General features: G+C 51.9%; 1 protein-coding gene across 1 annotated transcript in view; it reads right to left on the bottom strand.

Annotated features, from left to right (window-relative positions):
* The window catches only part of LITAF (lipopolysaccharide induced TNF factor), a 29,892-nt gene extending 12,697 nt beyond the window's left edge, over positions 1-17,195 (bottom strand). Inside the window, 1 exon segment of the mRNA XM_041749589.1 lies at positions 17,093-17,195. The gene's annotated coding sequence lies outside the window, so the exon portion shown is untranslated.
* Positions 17,196-19,790: the final 2,595 nt, after the last annotated feature.

Here is a 19,790-nt window from a genome sequence, read left to right as displayed (position 1 = left end):
CTGCGCCGCGGTTTGCAAGGGCGGCGTGCAAGGGGAGCGCTCCGGGAGGGGGAGAATGAGGTCCTGGGGCACCCTGAATTGTGCAGAAAAAAGTTTGAGTTAAACCGCTTGGGAAACCATGACTCAACTCATGCCTCCACTTCAAAACCTTTGCTCCCTCCTCCCAAAGTGACCAAAGGCAGCCAGAAGCTGTGTTGTCAAGAGCCAATGGGGAGGGTTTGGGGGTGGGGGCCTCCTCTCCTCTCAAGGAAGGAAGGGCCCTCGCTTCTGGAAACCCAGGCTGGTTATCGTGCAGGCATCACTGGTCTCCAGGCCACGGCCTAGTTTCCGAGCTTCAGGACGCTGCCTCTTGGGAGCATTGCTGTTGTATCCAACAGCCACGTCAACACGCTTAGAACTCTGAAAAGGATACAAGAGCAACAGGGCTGGGGGAATAAAAGCAAAACAAAACCCATAACCAGCTGGTCTGAAGGCTTTCTATAGAAATTCCAAAGCCTCCCTGCCCCAGGCCCCAGGCCAGGAAATGCCACATCGCTTGGGCCTATTTCTCTTTCTTTTTCTCCCAAAGCTCCCCCATTTCTTTTTAATTTGGTTTCCCCAGGGGGCAGGAGGCCCACGCCGTCAGTGGTAAAGGATCCGATCGACCTGCCTCCACCTCCGGGTCCTCACCCCCCAGCGCTCTCCCGGCAAGTCTCTCACCGCAACACCCACACGCACAGACACGCACACCGTGGTGCAAGACACAGAAATAAACTACACACGTGCACACACACGCACACACTCTCTGGTCAGCACAGAACCCTCCAGATCAGGCCACCTAAGTGCTGCGGCGCGAGCACAGTTCCATCTAATACCCTGTGGGACAAACAGCAAAGCATCTCTGGGTTCCACACAAGAGCCAAGAGCGGGGCCACAGCTCCGCCACATAAAAGCACAGCCTTGAGAATGCCTTTGGCGACAGTGGCCCTGGGAGGTTGGGGCAGTGTCTGCGGTGCCAGGTTGTCATGGTTACTGGGAGCCTGGGGGGGGTGGATAAAGGAGCAAACGAGGGGCTCTCCCTCCTCCCTCCCCACTTGGGTTATTAGGCCCCTGAGTGGCTTTTCTCTACTCCCTGCTGGAAAGGACACATGGAAGGCGATCTTCCACCCAAGTTCTCCCCACCCCCACCCCCCAGTCCCCCCAGAGATCAAGGAAACGCTCAGGGTTAGGGAGCTAGCTGCGCGATGCCCATCTCTGAATGGCTCTGCCATTAGCCACTTCCAAATGCTTCCAAATCCGCAGGCAGGGATTCCAAACCCATTGTTTGAACCAGAAAATGTGACCAGGGCTGCCTCCCTGGGCTTGTATTGTAGCCTTTGCAGCACCAGGTGACCCCAAGACAGGGCTCAGCCCATGGCTCTGCTGCTACCTTCCTGAAATTCTCAAGACTTAGGGAGCTGGGCCCCCAGGTCACGCAGCCCAGGGTGACCACAGGTCACAGGAAAGAGAAAGGAGGCACAGGTGATGCACAGAGATGCATTCCTAACAGCGAGACGGGATGCGGACCTGGAAATCTCACGATCCTGGTCCCCATCATCTCACCTGTAAATGCGCCCCTTGGAATCCCAGGGTCCCTAGCTGAAAATTCCCTTTGCTCCAAGTCTCCACCATTTCCTCCACCAGGGAGCCTCGCTCTTAAATGGGCAGCGAGGGAGAGACGGGATATTTATTCCTGGGCTTTCAGGACCAAGTCTGGCAGTTGCTCGTTCATCCAACCCAGGTATAAAGAACAGGATTTCTCCGTCTTGTTTTCATTATAGCTGCCTCCACCACCACCACCACCCCCCTTTGCCCCCGAGGAGAAAAATTAAATTATAGTTAAATTTAATTAATTAATTTAACTATAATTTAATTTCTGCCTAACAAGAGAAAATGAAATACTAAGAAATGAGATTTCGTTGGAGAGGGCTGAGTTTGGGAGGGCCACACACCACTGTCATCTCTAAGACTTCTTCTTTCTTTTCTTTCTTTTTTTAAATTTTTTTTTACCTCTCTCCTAACCCAAAACTGACTTTCGCTCCCCTGGGTCCCCATTGAGAATGGGAGAGGGAGGTAGAGGGGATGAAGTATTTGGGTGCCAGGGAGTTTTTCAAATCACCATCCCTTAGTATGCCCAGAACGTGTCTCTCCTTGACGTCATAAATGCAGTTGTCCAAACAAATTTTAACCTTTTACTGACCAAGTCCTGAGGTCCCTTATACTCGTATGTTCTTTTCCGACTATGCCCAGCTCACTCACAATTTAACCTAATGGGCCGCAACCAAGGGAGGTGGGCAGGGTGAAGGGGCCCAGCCCGGGGAAGACGGCCCTCTGCCTAACGGGCCCACGCAGGATCGGACTGGCCGGTGTCCACTCCCTCTGCAGCCAGCGTCCTCTGAGTCTTGAATCCGCATGCAACCTGCTGGATCCTCATGCAGGAAACCGAGGGGTACTACGGGTACCAGATAACCAGGCTGTTTTTTTCTTTTTTTAAAGATTTTATTTATTTATTCATGAGAGACACAGAGAGAGAGGCAGAGACACAGGCAGAGGGAGAAGCAGGCTCCCTGTGGGGAGCTTGATGTGGAACTTGATCCTGGGACTCCAGGATCATGCTCTGGGCCAAAGGCAGGCATCAAGCCGCTGAGCCACCCAGGAGCCCCTAACCAGGCTGTTTGAACCTTCCTTGAGACTCTTGGGAGTCCAGAGGTCCTGGGGTGAGCAAAATCCCCTACCCATCAACTACTCCCCACCTCTGCCCCCAGATTCACAACTGTGTTAAGATGAACTGGCGCCTGGCTCTGTACTTCACACCCTCACATGCGTCACCCCACACAGTCTTCACACCACTGAGCGAATCACTATTACCATCCTCCCATCTCACACACGAGAAAGCTGGGAGGTCAAGCTGCTTGTCCAAAGTCACGCAGATGGAGTAGGGAGGGCTAGGGTTTGAACACCTCCCAGGTCGGCAGACACAGACACAGTCAGCAGCCTTGTTTTGCACACCTTACCCCCAAATGCAACGTGAAAATGTTTGATCCACACATTGGAAGGCCTTCCTCTCTCTCTCTCTACTTCCCTTACATGTGTAAAAAGATGCATTTACTGCAGATGCTCAAGCCAGGGTGAAAAAATACCTATTGTGGATTCCAACTGATTTTCTCAACTGATGACAGGTCATGATCTCAGGGTCCTGGGATCAAGCCCAGAGTTAAGCGAGGAGTCTGCTTGAGATTCACTTTCCCTCTGCCACGCACCCTCCCCGACTCAACAAAAAATAAATCTTTAAAAACAAAACTAAACTGCTTCTTTAATAAGACCAGGGAACCCAGGACCTTAATATCAACCAAAAGCAGATATCCACAAAGCTCTTCCTTCTCATTCTGGAGGAAAGACAGACAGAAGGGGAACCTCCCTGAGATACAATGCAAGTCCGAAGCTGCATAGTTAAAGGACCTTGTGGTGCCAGGCGTCGCTGCCACCTGCTGTAACATCCAGGTGGGAAAGGCAAAAGCCCCTTGCCAGCAGAGTCTCAGAGCAGCTCAGTCCCAGCCTTTTTTTTCTTTTTTTTTTTTAATTTTATTTATTTATTCATAAGAGACAGAGAGAGAGAGGCAAAGACACAGGCGGAAGGAGAAGCAGGCTCCCTGTGAGGAGCCTGATGTGGGACTTGATCCCAGGGCCCTGGAATCATGACCTGAGCTGAAGGCAGACGCTCAACCGCTGGGCCCCCCAGGCACCCCAAGCCCCAGCCTTTTAATGTGGCTTTGCTGAAAGAGAAGAAAAGTGCCCTCAAAATCCTGGAGAGAAGCCACGCTGTCAGGCCCTGCGATCCTCACATCCTGAGCTGAGATGAATGAATCGCTCCTGAGACCTCATGATACTGAAATAAACCCAGAGAGGCCTCGCTTTCAGCTGCAGATCTCTTCCTAAAAAGTTCGGCCTGAACGGTCTCGGAATTCCCTGAAACACCCCACCCCACCGGGGGCTGCTATTGTAGGTGTCCGCCACTGCTTTGGGGACCATCCTCCTGGTTCTGTGCCCGCACAGATGTGTGACCCATGTTTGCGGAGGTGAGCCCTGCAGTGCTCTGCCTGGAATCCTAAATTCCCGGGGAAGGGACTGCCCCCTGGGAAGTCTCTGACCTCTGGGAAGTCTGGCGACGGCCAGCACACCAGCCTTTCCGCTGCAGACTCAGCCCCGACAGATCGCCAGGCGAAAACGTGATGCCAAAGGACAGAAGCCAGATGCAAAGATCACACAGGGTATGAGTCCATTTCCATGAAATGCCCAGAACTGGACACCCAGAAGGTCAGTCGGTGCTGGTCAGGGGCTGGAGGGAGGGTGTGGGGAGGAAATGGGGGGGGGACTGTTAACGGGCATAGGTTAACTGGGGTGATGAAATGTTCTGGGGGCGCCTGGGAGCTCAGTCGGTTAAGTAGCTGCCTTCGGCTCAGGTCATGATCCTGGGATCGAATCCCGCACTGGGTTCCTTGCTCAGTGGAGAGCCTGCTTCTCCCTCTCCCTCTGCCCCTCCCTCATTGTGGGCTCTCTCTCTAAAAATAAACAAAATCTTTAAAAGAAAGGTCCTGGAACTTGAGAGAGGTGATGTTTGCACAACAATGAGAGCGTGCGTGCTGCAGGCCACTGAACTGTACACTCTGAGATGGTGAATTTTATGCAATGCGAGCTTAACCTCAGTCAAAAAGGGGGAAATAAAGACATTGCTAGAAACCTCGAGCCGTAGTCCTCACAAGCCAAGGCCGAGCCTCCAAATTCACCACCAGGCTTATCAGCTCAGCCCAGCCTGTGGCTCCATTTACCTAAACCCAAAACCACTGGGGTCTTTCGGACGTGCCCCGTGCCCCCAAGACTAGAATGACCGAAGATCCTGAGTTGCCCGGGATGGAGGGGGTTCCCAGGGTACAATGAACCCCCACCCCCCACCCCGCCTCCCACTTCACCACCCACGATGCTGCACATCTTTGATGCGTCTGCAGCCTGGCTTCCACGTCCCCGGGCACGCTCTTGCCACTGCCCTGGCTTTCCTTCCTTCCCGGGGCGTTGAAAATTCCTCTCCACTGTCATCCTCCAGCTTGCGCATCACCTCCCCGGAGAGGTGATCTTTGGCCTCCCCAGGGGAGAATTAATTCCTGCTTGAACCTCTCTCCACCATGTAGAGATCAAGGGTGCCAGACTGCGTCTGGTCAGATGGCATGCCTCACGGCATGACTTTGATGCCTCAGTTATCCCATCCATAAAATGGGAACACTGGTAGTGTCTTAAGGCTCATGGGAGGATTAAATGAGTCCACTTGTAAAAGCACCCAGAACGGGACACCTGGGTGGCTCAGTGAGTGAGCACCTGCCTTTGGCTCAGGTCATGATCCTGGGGTCCTGGGATAGAGTCCCACATCGGGCACCCCGCAGGGAGCCTGCTTCTCCCTCTGCCTGTGTCTCTGCCTGTCTCTGTGTGTCTCTCATGAATAAATAAAAAGCACCCAGAGGAACGAGCGGCACAGAAGCACTGAGTATGTGTTAGCCGTGACTAGCACTTTGTCACAGAGCACTTTGTTTGGCTTGTCTGGCTTCCCGATCAGTCTGTCAGTCCTATGAGGACAAAGATTGAAATTTCTTAGAATCTGCATCCCTAGCACCTAGAACTAGGCTCAAAACATCACAGGTGCTTTTATTGAGTGACCCACGGGGATGGAGGAGTTTCCCTGGATATGGGATTTTGGTGCTCACCCTGGGAAAGTTCTAGACAACCCAAGACAAGCTGCTCACCCTGACACTTCAACAGATGTGGGGAGAAAACAAGACCCATCTTGGATGGCATCAAGACTCGGAAGCAAATGTAAATGGGAGGCTCTTATCCTAACACCTCTGCTTAGAAGCCGAGAACCGTTTTGCAGGAAGATGTTTATAAAGGACAAGCCTCAGTAACAGATGGTCTCCTGGTTCAGCTCAAGGTAACACGAGTATTTGGCCAAAGTGTCACCAAATACACTCCAGAACTGGAGTCACTTAATTGGGTCTGAAATCCTTCATTTCCCCCAGGATTCCTGAGGAGAGTGGTGTTTCTCAACAGGGCACCCCGGGATGTCAAGGCGGAAGATCGAATCAAGATGTGGGTGGAAAGGGAAGTGTGGAGGTGTGCAAACATGAACAAGATAGAATGAGAAGAAAGAAAGAAAGAAAGAAAGAAAGAAAGAAAGAAAGAAAGAAAGAAAACCCCACAATCTCTGAACCTCAAGATGGGCTCCTTTCTACTCCTCGATACAAGTTTATGTCACCGCTGGCATCCGCGCTCTGCAGCAGGTGCCCTGGTTTGTGCCGATATCTGCTCCTGGTTCTGCTCGGGGTTACCGAGGAGGGTGGGGAGGGGTTCATCCTGCGACAGTATCATCCATTCCAAATCCAGATTCATGGGCAGGCTCCTCACTGCCATCACCCCAAACTCACAAACACCTGTCCCTGCACGTTCGTTACCTGCTCCTTGGTGTGGCTCTAGAGCCACAGGGTCTAAATGGATGGTGTGTCATCCCTTCTCCAGAAATGACAATCTGTCTTTTGTCCACAGTGTCAAGAAAACTCAGAGGCCCTAACTATCCTGTGCCCCAAGATGCCATAAATGTCAGCAACCCCTGCTGCTGCGTGTGGACAGGAAAGCAGGGGACAGAGGTCACACCTGTGCTGGCATCTCCATCCCCAGGGCATGTTTATAACCCGGATACTCTTGGCAGATGAGGGACTCACAGAGTCTCAGGTCATTTTCCCTCCCTACTCCTATCCCTTTTTGAGATTTTATTTATTTATTTGGGAGAGAGGGAGAAAGAGCACAAGGGAGGGGAGGGGCGGAGAGAGGGAGAAGCAGGCTCCCCGCTGAGCAGGGAGCTCGATCCCAGGACCCCGGGATCATGACCTGAGCCGAAGGTAGATGCTCAACCCACTGGGCCACCCGGGCTCCCCTCCCATCCCTTTCTGATGAGATGACCACCAGGCAGCCCCAAAAGCAAAGAAGGACGTGAGGCCCGATGCTGAGAGGTGTCGTTGGGCAATGGCGCATCACGAGCTTCCCTGCAGAGTCCGGGCCTCAGAGGCCATGGCCAGCACCGAGCTCAGGGATGGGACAGGGAAGCCTGGTGCCCTGGATACAGCCACGCGTGGGGTTTCCAGAAACACATGCATGCACTCCCCAGTCATTTGCAGGAGTGGGTGGGTCACTAGGCAAGACACGGAAAGGAGACCAAACAGCTCAAAAGAAAATCGATATGATGGAATTCATTTCCTTTTTTTTTTTTAAGATGTTTTTCATTCATGAGACACACAGAGAGAAGCAGAGACACAGGCAGAGGGAGAAGCAGGTGCCCTTCGGGGAGCCCGATGCGGGACTCGATCCCAGGACCCTGGGATCACACCCTGAGCCAGAGGCTGATGCTCAACCACTGAGCCACCCAGGCGCCCCTGGAATGCATTTTTTAAAATGATGCAATTTAAAGGCCGGACAAACGTTGGAGAGCAAGAAACTCTGGAACTAATAAGCTCCCGTAGTTCCAACACCACAACTCCGCCACTTATGGGCGGCAGGCGTGAAGTGGGGCGGTCGCTCAGTTTCTCCGTGCCTTGGTTTGCCCGTCTGGAAAATGGGCTAACAGTCCTCATACCTCAGAGAGGAGCAAGTGGGTGTGCTCAGAACCCCAGGCACGAGGGGGACTACAGAAGCATTAGTGCTCGTGACTCGGGGAAGCAGACAGGGACCGAGGAGGGGACCGCTTGGCCACGGTGGCTCAGAGGTTCCCACTGCCAAGATCCATGCGCAGACCCCACTGCACCACGCGCTCCTGTTCTGGGGCCACTACCTCCATGGCTTTCCATGTTTGCCTAACCCCCCCACCCAGAATAGTGCCCCCTAAAGGCGTCCACATCCTAATCCCTCAGAATGTGTGAATCCCTTAAAGAGGGACTTTGCAGCTGTGCTTGTTAAGAGAGGAGGAGGAGGCCGTCCCCGAGTACCTGGGGAGTACCTGGTGGGCCCAACGTAACCACGAGGCTCCTCTTAGGAGGGAGGCAGGAGGACCTGAGAGGAGAGGAGGTGCTCCCCTGCTGGCTTTGAAAGTGTAGCAAGGGGCCACGAGCCAAAAAACGCAGATGCTTCTGGAAGCCAGGGAAAGGCAAGGAGATAGATGATCCCCGGGAGCCTCCAGAAGAAACGCCAGCTACACCTTGATTTTAACCCCGTGACACCCGTTTTGGATTGCTGACCTCCAGAACCGTGAGCTAATGGATGTGTGTTACTGTGGCCACTGAGCGTGTGGTAATCTGTCCCAGCAGCCGTAGGGAATGAACACACCCACCTCACCACTGGGTCGCCCAGATTCCCCACCTGTGGATTCTCGAGGGGGCTCCCCTCCCTCCCACACTGCTGCCCCCCTGCAGACCTGACTTCCTCAACCTCCCATCCTAAGCCCCAGGCATCTGTCCACCTGCCCTCAATTCACAAGCAAGCGCTTCTCTGACTCAAACTCCACTTAACCGTGTGAGTGTGGCCACCCTGGCATGCCTGCCATCTCCCCGGGGACTCTGCTCCAACAGCCTCCTCCACCTGCCAACCCTGCTCTCAGCTGGCTCCTCTCCTAAGAGCTCTTTGATGGCTCAGGTCTTCCAAGATGTAAAAACATTTTTGGCTCCTCTCCCCTCAGCCCGGGTGCTCAGCCCCTCTGGCTTCCTGCTTTTCTTCCCCATCCTCGGGATCACCCTCCACCACTACCCCCCAGCCTCATTCCTCCCTCAGCCACGACAACACTAAACCCACTTCCTATTTCTTGTCCTCTTCTCCCCAGGCTGGAGGGCCTTCCTCACTTGGCCCAGGCTTGCACCTCTGTCTCCTTCCCCATCAGTTCTCCCCCAAAAGGTCCCCAGGGACACATGAGTGTGCACCCACTCCTCAACTGCACACCAATCAGGTTGACCCTGGCCCATCCAACTCCAGCGGAGTTGCATCACATGCAAAAAGATGCTCATCTCACTCGAGGAGATGCAGTTAAAACGGTGCGGAGACAGGCCGTCAAGATTGCTATCAGTGAGAAATCACATGGACACCACACACTTGCTGATACGATCAGGGGCAAAAGTATGTGTCAGCTCTGTGGTCTCCTCCCCCAACCCCTTGACCTCAGGCTCATCATGAGAAAACAACAGACAAGCCCAAAACCAGGAGAGTACTCCCCAAAACTACCAAGGTCACGGAAAATAAGGAAAGTCTCAGAAACGGTCACAGACCAGAGGGGAATGAGACAGAACAACGAAATACAATACAATACAACGAGGATCCCAGGATCCTGGATTAGATCCTGGAACAGAATGCTGTAGGAAAAAAGGTTTTCCTCTGAGTTCGAATAGTCTGAAGTTGGTTAAGAGGCAGGTATACCAACGCCAGTTTCTTAGTTGTGACAACCCTGATGTGAGATTTTTTTTGGGGGGGGGGGGGACCGGATGGGGTAAGTATGTGACTTCTGTACTAACTTGACAACTTTCTTGTAAATCTACAATGGAAGGATCTACCAAAAGGTAACACACAGGAGACCTTCGAGCCAGCAGTTCTTCCTCTAGGCATCTGCAGCCAAGATACCCAATGCATGGGTGAAGTGACAAATGACGAGCACACAGGGTTATTCACTGCAGCGTGGCCAGAAACCACCTAACTATCCATCGGCAGGGGACCGGGCAGATCGGTGATGGCCCGTCTATGTCAAGGGAATACACAACCACCAAAACAGAACAAGCAAGAGTTTTATGTGTGGAAATGCATCTCTCTCGACATATCACTGCATGAACAAAGCCCCAGAGTGTTCACAGCAGGCCATCATTTGGGTGTAAGGAAGAAGGATATACATATCTCCTTATAGGATATATTAAAAATGTCTCAAAAGGATATATAAGAAACTGATTAACGGTGGCTTCCTGTGAGCGGGGACAGGGCTGGACCGGGAGATGCAGGAGGAAGGACGTTCTTCACCTACACTTCACTGGTCTTCTGTTTGTTTCTTTGTTTTTGTTTTTGTTTTTTAATATTTTATTTATTTATGAGAGACAGAGAGGCAGAGACACAGGCAGAGGGAGAAGCAGGCTCCATGCAGGGACCCCGATGTGGGACTCAATCCCAGGACTCCAGGATCACGCCCTGGGCCAAAGGCAGGCACTAAACCGCTGAGCCACCCAGGGATCCCTGGTCTTCTGTTTGTACACTGAGCCACAGCAATATTACATAATCAAAAAATTAAATTAAGAAAAAATTCAATATAATAGTTTTATTCATTATAGCTTATTAAGTTTACAGGACTCAGTATTTATTAATCATAACATATTTATAATTAAATAAAATAAAAATTAACCCATATCTGCCTCCCATGTACTCCCACCTGTGGGTGAAATGATGTCATCACAGCCCTTTGTCCCGTGAACCATCTCAGTCACTGCCCAGCACCTGGCCTTTAGCTCCTCGCTGAGTGTTTGCAGAGTGATTAAAGCTTCTGATTACTTCTATTTGGTGAGGAGATATGTAAACTACTATTCTCACTATATCATCCCCAAATTTGTGACAACAATGTCCTATTTACCAACATAAAGTTCTTTCTCTTTGAATTTTGTGCTAGGACCCATTTTTTTATGCAGGGGATTCTGAAGGCTGATGGTTCATATGAGACTAGGGAGACACAGACCCTCCCTTGCCAGCCTTAAGGAATCCCTCTGGGGAGGCAAAGTTAACTAACGTGGGGGAGATATGGGAACAGATCCAAAGGGGAAACTGAGTCCAGATTCTGAGCCAAGTGGAGGGTCTAGGGAACACAGGCAAAAGCAGGTCGGGGCATGGGGAACAGCGTAGCTGGACGCACAGAAGCAGGCACACCTGTGTCCTATGGGGAACATAGCAGTTGGCCAGAAGGGTGGTGTCGGATCACGGGAGCCTTCCCATGGCCAAGAATCTGGCTCAGGCTGGACCGTTCACAGGGGGTCCCCAAACAAGGGTTCTGCTTAATTAACCAGCATCCCAAGAACAACATGAAAACCCCCTAGAAGTATCCAACTCCTGCCAAGAAAGAGGGTTAGATTCTAAACTTTTTTTTTTAATTTTTATTTATTTATGATAGTCACAGAGTGAGAGAGAGAGAGAGAGAGAGGCAGAGACATAGGCAGAGGGAGAAGCAGGCTCCATGCACCGGGAGCCCGACGTGGGATTCGATCCCGCGTCTCCAGGATCGCGCCCTGGGCCAAAGGCAGGCGCCAAACCGCTGTGCCACCCAGGGATCCCAGATTCTAAAAATAAGCCTCAAAACCTAGAATACAAGGAGAAACAAACCACAGCAGAAGCCAGGCAGCAACTGTCATCAGTATAAACACACATCAAAGGCCCAAGAGCCCAAAGCCAAGGGGGTCCCTCTCCCCACTCACGGCTGAACACAACGAAAACTCCAGCCTCGTGACTTCTGACACTGCTTCGTTCTGACTGATGGCTTTCTTCAGCATCCCTCCCCAAAAAGCACCTGAACTTTTTTCTAATATCGATCTCATATTTCTCTCTGCTTCCTTAAAGTCTACAAAGAATAAGAAGATGACAATACCTGGGTCGCATCTGGTGGTTCTGTGCTGTCCCAGACTGCAGAAGGTCCAGCCTGTGGCTGCTGGCAGCTCCCACCCGCCCCTGCCTTTGCTGTGTCAAAGCCTCTGAGCATGGGAAACCCGCACCCACAGTGTAAGAACTCTATGTAAAGTAAGAGTTACGAGTTTTCCTTGGGTGTCTCCTATGAGTAAGGTAAACATACTTGGGCGTCTGTCTTGATGATAAATATCTGTGTTACTCGGGAGTCTCATATTTGCTTATTTCCTCCATTCTGGCTATATTCCAGTTGACTGCTGGAATTATAACTGTCATATCTTTGAAAATTATGGGAAACATCCACCTCGCCTTTAGCAAGCCTTTAGGTGAGAACAGGGTGGTAAACATTACCTACTGAATTCCCTTAAAGACTGCCCCCGTATGCCTGGCCTCACCTACACAATCCAGCCCTCCACAACATATGCCGTCCTCATGCGTCCTAATTGTTTCCTGTCTCCCTAACTGGACCATATTACACCCCTCCAGGGAAAGGACTGGGTTCTACACTTCTCCCGGGTCCCCAGAGGGCTTTGGGAGAGTGATGCCCACACGACATCCTCATAGAACAGAGATTTTATGCACATACACAGCATCTACACCCCATATACAATGGCGATATCTATCATGCAAGCTCTTTACAAGTGTGTATTTATTAAATATAGAAGACAAACCGTCCTTACAGAAGAATTCCAAATGGTGTGTGTCAATACCCCTCCCTCTCTCCATTCCTCTCTCCTGAGTGTGGGCTGGATTTAGTATCTTGCTTTTAAGGGACAATCTACAAAAAGACAAAGATAGGAACTTGGCAATGGGCAAACCTGGCAACCACCACCTCAACCTAGTGAGGAAGGTTCACATTATTAGCAATGTCTTGTGGATGTCAGATACCCCCCAGATGTCAGGAGAAAGGCATTTCCCCATGCCAATTCTTCACCCAAATCCATAACGCCAATGCAACCAGGAGAAGAACTCCAAGACAAACCCAATCTGAGGGACAGTCTACAAAATCTCTGACTAGTCTTCCTCAAGAAGTCATGAAAACAAGATGGAGACATTTGTGAGAGCAGAGGACGCTGGAAAAGGGGGTTAAAATGCCATGTGGTACCCGGGATGGGACCTTGGTACAGAAAAAGAATGTCGGGGGAAAACTGGTGAACTCCAAAACAGAGTCTAGAGTTTTGTTAATGGTGAGGCATCGGTGTCAGTTCCTTGGTTTGACGGTACTGTGGGGATGACGTGAGACATTTTTAACAACAGGGACACCAGGCCAGGGGTCCTGGGAACTCCCTGGGCTAACTGCAACTTTCCCACAAACTTAAAACTAAACTAGAAGGTGAACCAGAGCAGGCAGGCCTCACCCAAAGGCATTCAAGTTCAATTTTAAAAAACAAAAAAATTTTAAAGGTTTTTTTTTTTTTTTTAAGAAGCTATTTTTTTAAGTGTATTTTGGTTAAATGCAAAAGATGAAGTGAACCAGGGTTTCTAATTATTTCTAAGTGGAGAGAAGGAAGGAAGGAAGGAAGGAAGGAAGGAAGGAAGGAAGGAAGGAAGGAAGGAGAGAGATATCCCCAAACGTAAGTGACTGTATAGGCCTTGAGGTTTAAGGAATCTCCAAAATCCCTCCCAACTGGATGCACAAGGATGCCTGGCCACAAATCTCCCTTAAAACATTGATTTCAAAACTCTCCCAAAGTGGTTTTAAACACATGTGGGTGATAAACTGTTCTAAAAATACATCAGATCAACACAGAAAAGGGCAAGGCCTTCAGAGAAGATAAAGCAGCTTTTTCACCACCAACTTAATCCTCCTTCTTAAAATCAGTTCTTTCAAGGAGAGAAAAGGAAGATTCTCCACTTCTACTCCCTGCCCCCACCCTCCAGCCCCAGAAAAGGAACCCAGAGACCAGTTCCCAATATTCGGAATATTTGCATCACTGAAATCACCCCAGGGAAGAGGGATTCCTTCAGGAAAAAAAAAATGTAGGGGGGCAGGGGCAAAGGGCGCTCCTGCAAATTGTCAGGATGCCTAAGAAGACAGTTCCATTTATACCCAATAATGTGAACAGAAGCGAAACCTGATTATAAAAACTCTAAAGAACTATCTGGCTTGTACACGTATTAAATCGAATATTGCTCAAAATTCTTAAACTAAGGGCCACTAGCTAGCAATCTTGAAAATACAAAAATACTGTGACGCTGTTTTTGTTGTAATGGAATTTAACCTGCCCACGGTTCTGAAAAATGTCCCAGGCGAATGAGTGGTGCTTTCTAAACTCTAGATTAGTATGAGGAAGAATTTAGACAAACAAGGAAAATGGGATCTCCAGCCTTCTTCAGGAAAGGAAGTGAGAAAACTGTACTACAGGGCTTAGGCTATTTGACCTCCATCAAATGCAAGTCCAAGCTACCTCAGTAAAAGCACAGGAGCTCATCGGAAATCTCAGAGAAATTATTTTCAAATGCCATGTTCTCTGAATTGTGTCTGTTTACACGGGCTGACATGCCCCACAAATCAAAGATAAAGTTACCACCATCCGAAAGCCAGGTTCGAATATGGTGCAAGTACCAATTACAGTGATTTGCGGGATGGAAAAATCCTTCTACTGGGGAGGTGGGCTGCTCCCCGGGATCAGAGGGCGACTTCCCTCTGGATTCCTGGTGAAACCACATCCGCAAGTTTCCACAGGAATGATGAGTTTTGATGAAGCGACACAATGGGAACATCAGCAGGACTGCGTCGGGATGCAAAATTGTATGTGCCCTGATTACAGCTTCAGAAATAAACAGGCACCACGATAAAAGGCCAAGCCGCCGAACAAGGAAAACTGATGCTAACTCTTTGGTTCACAGGCTGAGATTACGCCCAAACTTCTTCTTTATCTTCCACGCTTTCTGTGATAGTGTTATTTTTTTTATATATAACTTTCAAAAATATCAATGCATCGCCTACAAATAACCCCCCTGGACTCAAGGTTAAGGCAAGTCAATGCCAAGCTCTTAAATTTACCTCAGGAACGCTGTCAATTCTAAAGTCCATGACCTAAGTAATAGACCTTTTCTATCCTTCTCTCGCTCAACTTAACACCCATAAGGAAGAAAGTGATAAAGGAGCGAGTGCTTCAAGTTTTTAGGATCTCAGCGAATGAACTTCCTGCCTCAAACTCTCAATGATTCCTTTCTTCTTTTTTTTTTTTTTTAAGATTTATTTTTAAGTAATCTGTCCCTCCCAACACGGGACTCGAACTCACAACCCTGAGGTCCCGAGTTGCACGCTGTTATCGACTGAGCCAGCCAGGCTCTCCTCTGTTGGTGTCTTAACTAAAGCCTGTGAAACTACACACAGTTCTACTGAAGTCATGTGCACCGGAGGGACAACTATATTAGCCAAGGAAGTGTTGCCAAAGCGGCCCAAAATACCAACAGGGGTTGAAACAGTAAGAAGAAATTGCAGGGACCTAGGAAAGCACCACTCTGAGCACAAATAACAATTTTAAGGTTAAGAAAACAAATTCAGAACAGACCAGGGCAGGCCAAGTGGGCACCGAAGACATCATCAACATGTCTGTACTAGCGACAGGCAGAGTTAAGGAGGTCTGTCTACATGATGAGATGGACCACCTCTCCCACTGGGCTATTGTCATTGCAGTAAAAGCAAAAAGAAATACAGGACAGGTTGTACGTGGTGCCAAGGCTCTAGGACTTCCTCTTATGAGCCTTCTTTCTTTCACCATCACTGTAGCTCTGGGTTAATTCATCTTTGGTGTGGGATGCCTGGGTGGCTCAGTGGTTGAGCGCCTGCCTTCGGCCCAGGGCATGATCCTGGGGGTCCTGGGATCAAGTCCCACATCAGGATCCCTGCGTTGAGGACCCTGCTTCTCTCTCTGCCTCTCTCTCTGCCTCTCTCTCTCTGTGCCTCTCATGAATAAATAAAATCTTTTTTTTTTAATTTCATCTTTAAAAAAAAAATTCATCTTTGGTGAGACAATTTTAAGTTCCAGATGGGCACTAGCCCCTTCTTAGAGTGGTATCATACACGCCTCCATTCAGTAGGGGTGGTTAACAGCAAGAGTATGTACTGCTGATCTCTCTGAAAATTAACTTAGGTTGGGTTGGAAATGCCTTCTGGCTCCTCCCTCCAGTGGTTCCCCTTTTATGGTCCAACCCTCGTCTTGTCTGTGCCTCCTCTGAAGCTTTGCCAAGACCCTTCTGTGCCTCTGGAATGATGCTCCCCATATCCACCTGCCCCTTCTGCCACAGAAGCACAGGCCTCAGCTTTGCTACTAAACCCACTGTGACTATCCTGGCTCCTTGCTCACACCTCCCTCCTTCCCACTCCCCTCAAGATCCTTCCAGGCATTAGAAAGCACTGACTTTCTCACTTGCATGTGTCTCCCTTTTCGACCCACAGTGTAGACCCCTCAGGGCCAGGAGCCATTTCTCCTGTGTCTTTTAAAGGGCAAGGGTAGCACTTTGTTCCCCCACAGCCAGCCCATAAAAGGGACCGAAGGAGCAGAGGGAGGTCCACGCACCAAATTATCTAGTATTTTAGAGATCTAAGAAATTGATCCTTTGTCTCAGATCAATCACCCAAGTCACTTAATCCACAAAAACACGACAGGGATACTTTTCCAAATGTGAATGAAAGCACCTATTCTTAATGCCTTGAAGTAACAGGAAAGAGGGAAGATGGGCCTCATCCATACTAGGTATTTCTTAGAGAGGCTGGTGCACATTCAGATCCCAGACAAAGGCCGGCTTAGAGTTAAGCCAAGTGCGGCATAGGGTGTTTCCATGCCAGGTAGAACCAGTCACCTGCTCTCTGGATTCTGATCCAACTATGATAAAACCAAACACGGTGGTGGAGTCCCAGATACCAGCTCATGCCTCCCTTTACAATGGCAGCCAGGTTCGTCCTATTTTAAAAGAAGTACCCTGAAAAGGCTGGGGGTGGGGGTAGGAAGGTAAGCGAGGTAGTCAAGCATATACCAACACAAGCCATGTCTTTCCTTACAAGGGCCCCAGGGGAACTGCAGGGCTAACCCGCCTTCCAGGCAGCCCCTGAACCAGCACCAGGCTACCAGGCTACCAGGCCAACCGGAGGGATTTACCCCTCTTGGGAAGCCGGGTGGGAGAGTCTAACCTGATGGGTTAGGAAGGGGAGGCCGGTGGCTTCCAGAAACTAGGTTTCCCTGAACACCAAATGTCAGTCCAAAAAGTAATGACATCCGCCCCATGAATCAGAAGCACAAAAGTGACCAGAAAACCAGTGAAGGTCCAACTGGCCTGATGCCTGGAATGTGCCGCCCTTTCCAGAATATGCCCATTTCCCCATCTCCTGACCTTGACCAGGAGGTGCGGACACAACACCAAGCCCACCGCCCACGTCTGACCTGCAGAGCAGAGGGGAGCGGCTCACCTGCCAGGCCTGGCGGGGGAGGGGTGATGCCCACCTCTGCCGCGGGTTCCCCAGCCCCCAGCCCGTGCCGCCAGCACCCAGCCGGCACCGGCAGTGGGCGGGCCCGGGCCACCCCTGCGCCCACCCCGGGCCCCCTGAACCCGCGGGGAGGCGGGCTGGCCGGCGCCACGGCTGCCTCCGCGCTCGGTCCGGCTCCCCGCTGGGGGCTCCCGAGGCGCCCGCGCGCCCGCAAAGGCACCGGCCCAGGATGGCGGGGGCGGCCCTTAGAAGCCGAATGTCTGAGGCCGGCGTCCGGGAACCCTCCGGGGCGATCCCAGCGCGGGCGACCGGCCCACTCGGGGCCGCAGGGCGGGGACCCAGCCCGTCTCGCGGTCGGGAAAGCCGGCGCCGGCGGGCCCCGCGCGGAACAGCTCGGCCAGACCCCTGCGCCCTCCAGCCCGCCTCGACCCCCGGGGCCCGCGGGGTCCCCGCCGCCGCCCGCGCGATGCCCCGGGTCTCCCGGCGGCGGCTGCTCCCGAGCCCGGGGCCAGGGCTCACGCCGCTGAGCCCAGCCACTGAGCCCGGCCGCCGAGCCCGGCCCCCGCCCGCGCCCGCGCCCGCGCTGCACTCACCGCCGCCCGCGCCGCCAGTCGAGCCGGGAGGTCTGAGCGCGCGGTGCAGCCGAGCTGCGGGGCCGGCCGGGGGGCGGGGCGGGGGCGGGGCAGGCCGAGCAGGGGCGGGGCTAGCCGTGGCCGGGGGCGGGGCGGGCCGAGCAGGGGCGGGGCTAGCAATGGCCGGGGGCGGGGCGGGCCGAGCAGGGGGGCGGGGCCTGTCGGGCAGGGGGCGGAGCGATCCCTGGTTGGGGGCGGGGCCTGCTGAGCAGGGGGCGGGGCCGGGCGAGCAGGGGGCGGGCCGAGCCGGGCCGAGCCGAGCCGAGCCGGGGCGGGCTGCGGGGCAGCTCCGGCTCCCGCCTCTCCCCGCTCCTCGCCCACCCAGCGCAGCCTGGCGGGGTCCCTGCCCGAGGTTGCCCACCCTCCGGGTTCTGCCCCTCCCCTCCGCCCCTCGGGACACCCCGCAGAGTACACCCCGACCCGGCTCACTCCCGGGACGCCCCCGCTGACCTCGGAGCCCCCCATCGTCCCGTCCTGGGTCGCCCCTTGGGGATTCCGCTCCTGCAAGTCGATCCCCTCCCCTCCGCGTCCTGATTCCCGCCTCCAGCTCTCCCCGCTCCCCTAGGCCCCCCATCTCTGGCATTCCTTCCTCCCCCCACCCTCAGGCAGCGGGGGGCCCATCAGCCTCCAGTCCCAGGTCCAAGGTTCCCTGCCCTCCGTGGGGCGGCCTTTCTCTCCCCAGTACTCAGTCCTGCACATTCAGATGCATCCACACAGCCCGAAATACTCCGTGTGCCTTTGGGCAAGTCACGCACTCCTCTGGGCCTCGGTTTCCTGTGTATAAAATGGGCATAACAGTACCTGTCTCATAAAGTCTAAGAATGCACCGAGAAGGGTTTAGCACAGATTAGGTCTTAAATAAAACCAATCTGCTGTGCTACTACTTCCTAGGCCCCCAGGGTGGTCCACCACCCCTAGGTACTTTCTCCCTGGCTAAAAGCTCTGGAAGTCTGTATCTGATCTTCTGCCCCTAAATGGGTGCTGCCTGCCTATCTGATCAGAGCCCCGTCTGCCTGCTAGAGTATTAACAGCAGCCCTGATCCAGCAGGGGACTCTGAGAAATCCTCACCAGGCATTCAGGAGCCTGTGTGGCTTTCAGAGTACAAAGTCCTGGAGATGCAAGGAACCCTAATATGGCCATCTAGAGAAATGCCACTTGGGTGAAGAGCCTATGAGCCACTTGAGAGGGATTCATAGACCTGGATCCTACTGGACCATCCTCCAGTGATAGAATCCAGCTGCCTTTACAGTGAGACCCAGACAGGGACAGTGACTTGCCCAAAGTCCCACAGCAAACTGTCCCCTCCGTCCTTGTCCAAAGCGCTCACCACCTTTCACCAGGTGGACCCAGCCATTATCAGCTGTGGATGTATTAGTCAATTGGAGGAGGGGATTTCAAAGTCCTCCCAACCATGATAAATTGCCAGGCAGGTGTTATTAGTGAGGCCAATCTTTTATTTTAAAACTATAGAGGAAGCTGAGTTATGCCCAACCTCTGCCATTCTCCATTTTCAATGTGGGCAAGAAGACCTGTTGTCCTGATATGAAGCCAGAGTATCACAGGCTGCCACTAGCAAAACAAAAGCCTTAGAGAAACTCAGAGCAAAATGTTTTAAGAAATGGCCCTGTGTGAATGCTCCCCCTCCCTTCCTATCCTTCCTTCCTTCCCTCCTTCCTGCCTTCCCCTTCCCCTTTCTTTCCTTCTTCCTTTCTGCAGGGGAAAAGTAATTGCACAACTGAATTTACTGCTGTCTTTTTCTCAATGTTACTTCCTTTTTCTCCTCGCAACTGCTAAGCACAACTGGAGCTGGCTTTGCTTTTTTCATATATCCTAAACACTTAACTGCGCCTGTGAGTTTTTGATTATTTATGGGGAGAGCTGTAAAGCTGTGACTCTTTTTTTAATCCCTGAGAAACCACAGAGATTGAATTTCCAGCCCAGTGCTTCAGAGAAGGGGAGGAAAACGAACCAGGCACACGATCATCTCACTAGATGCTAAAAAAGCATTTGGCAAAATCCAACACCTTTTCATGAGAAAAACACTCAA

This window comes from Vulpes lagopus, chromosome 3 (genome assembly GCF_018345385.1).
Source record: "Vulpes lagopus strain Blue_001 chromosome 3, ASM1834538v1, whole genome shotgun sequence".
In the NCBI taxonomy this organism is placed as follows: domain Eukaryota; kingdom Metazoa; phylum Chordata; class Mammalia; order Carnivora; family Canidae; genus Vulpes; species Vulpes lagopus.
Note: the sequence above shows the minus strand (reverse complement) of the source record. Positions and strands in the feature narration are given on the sequence as shown.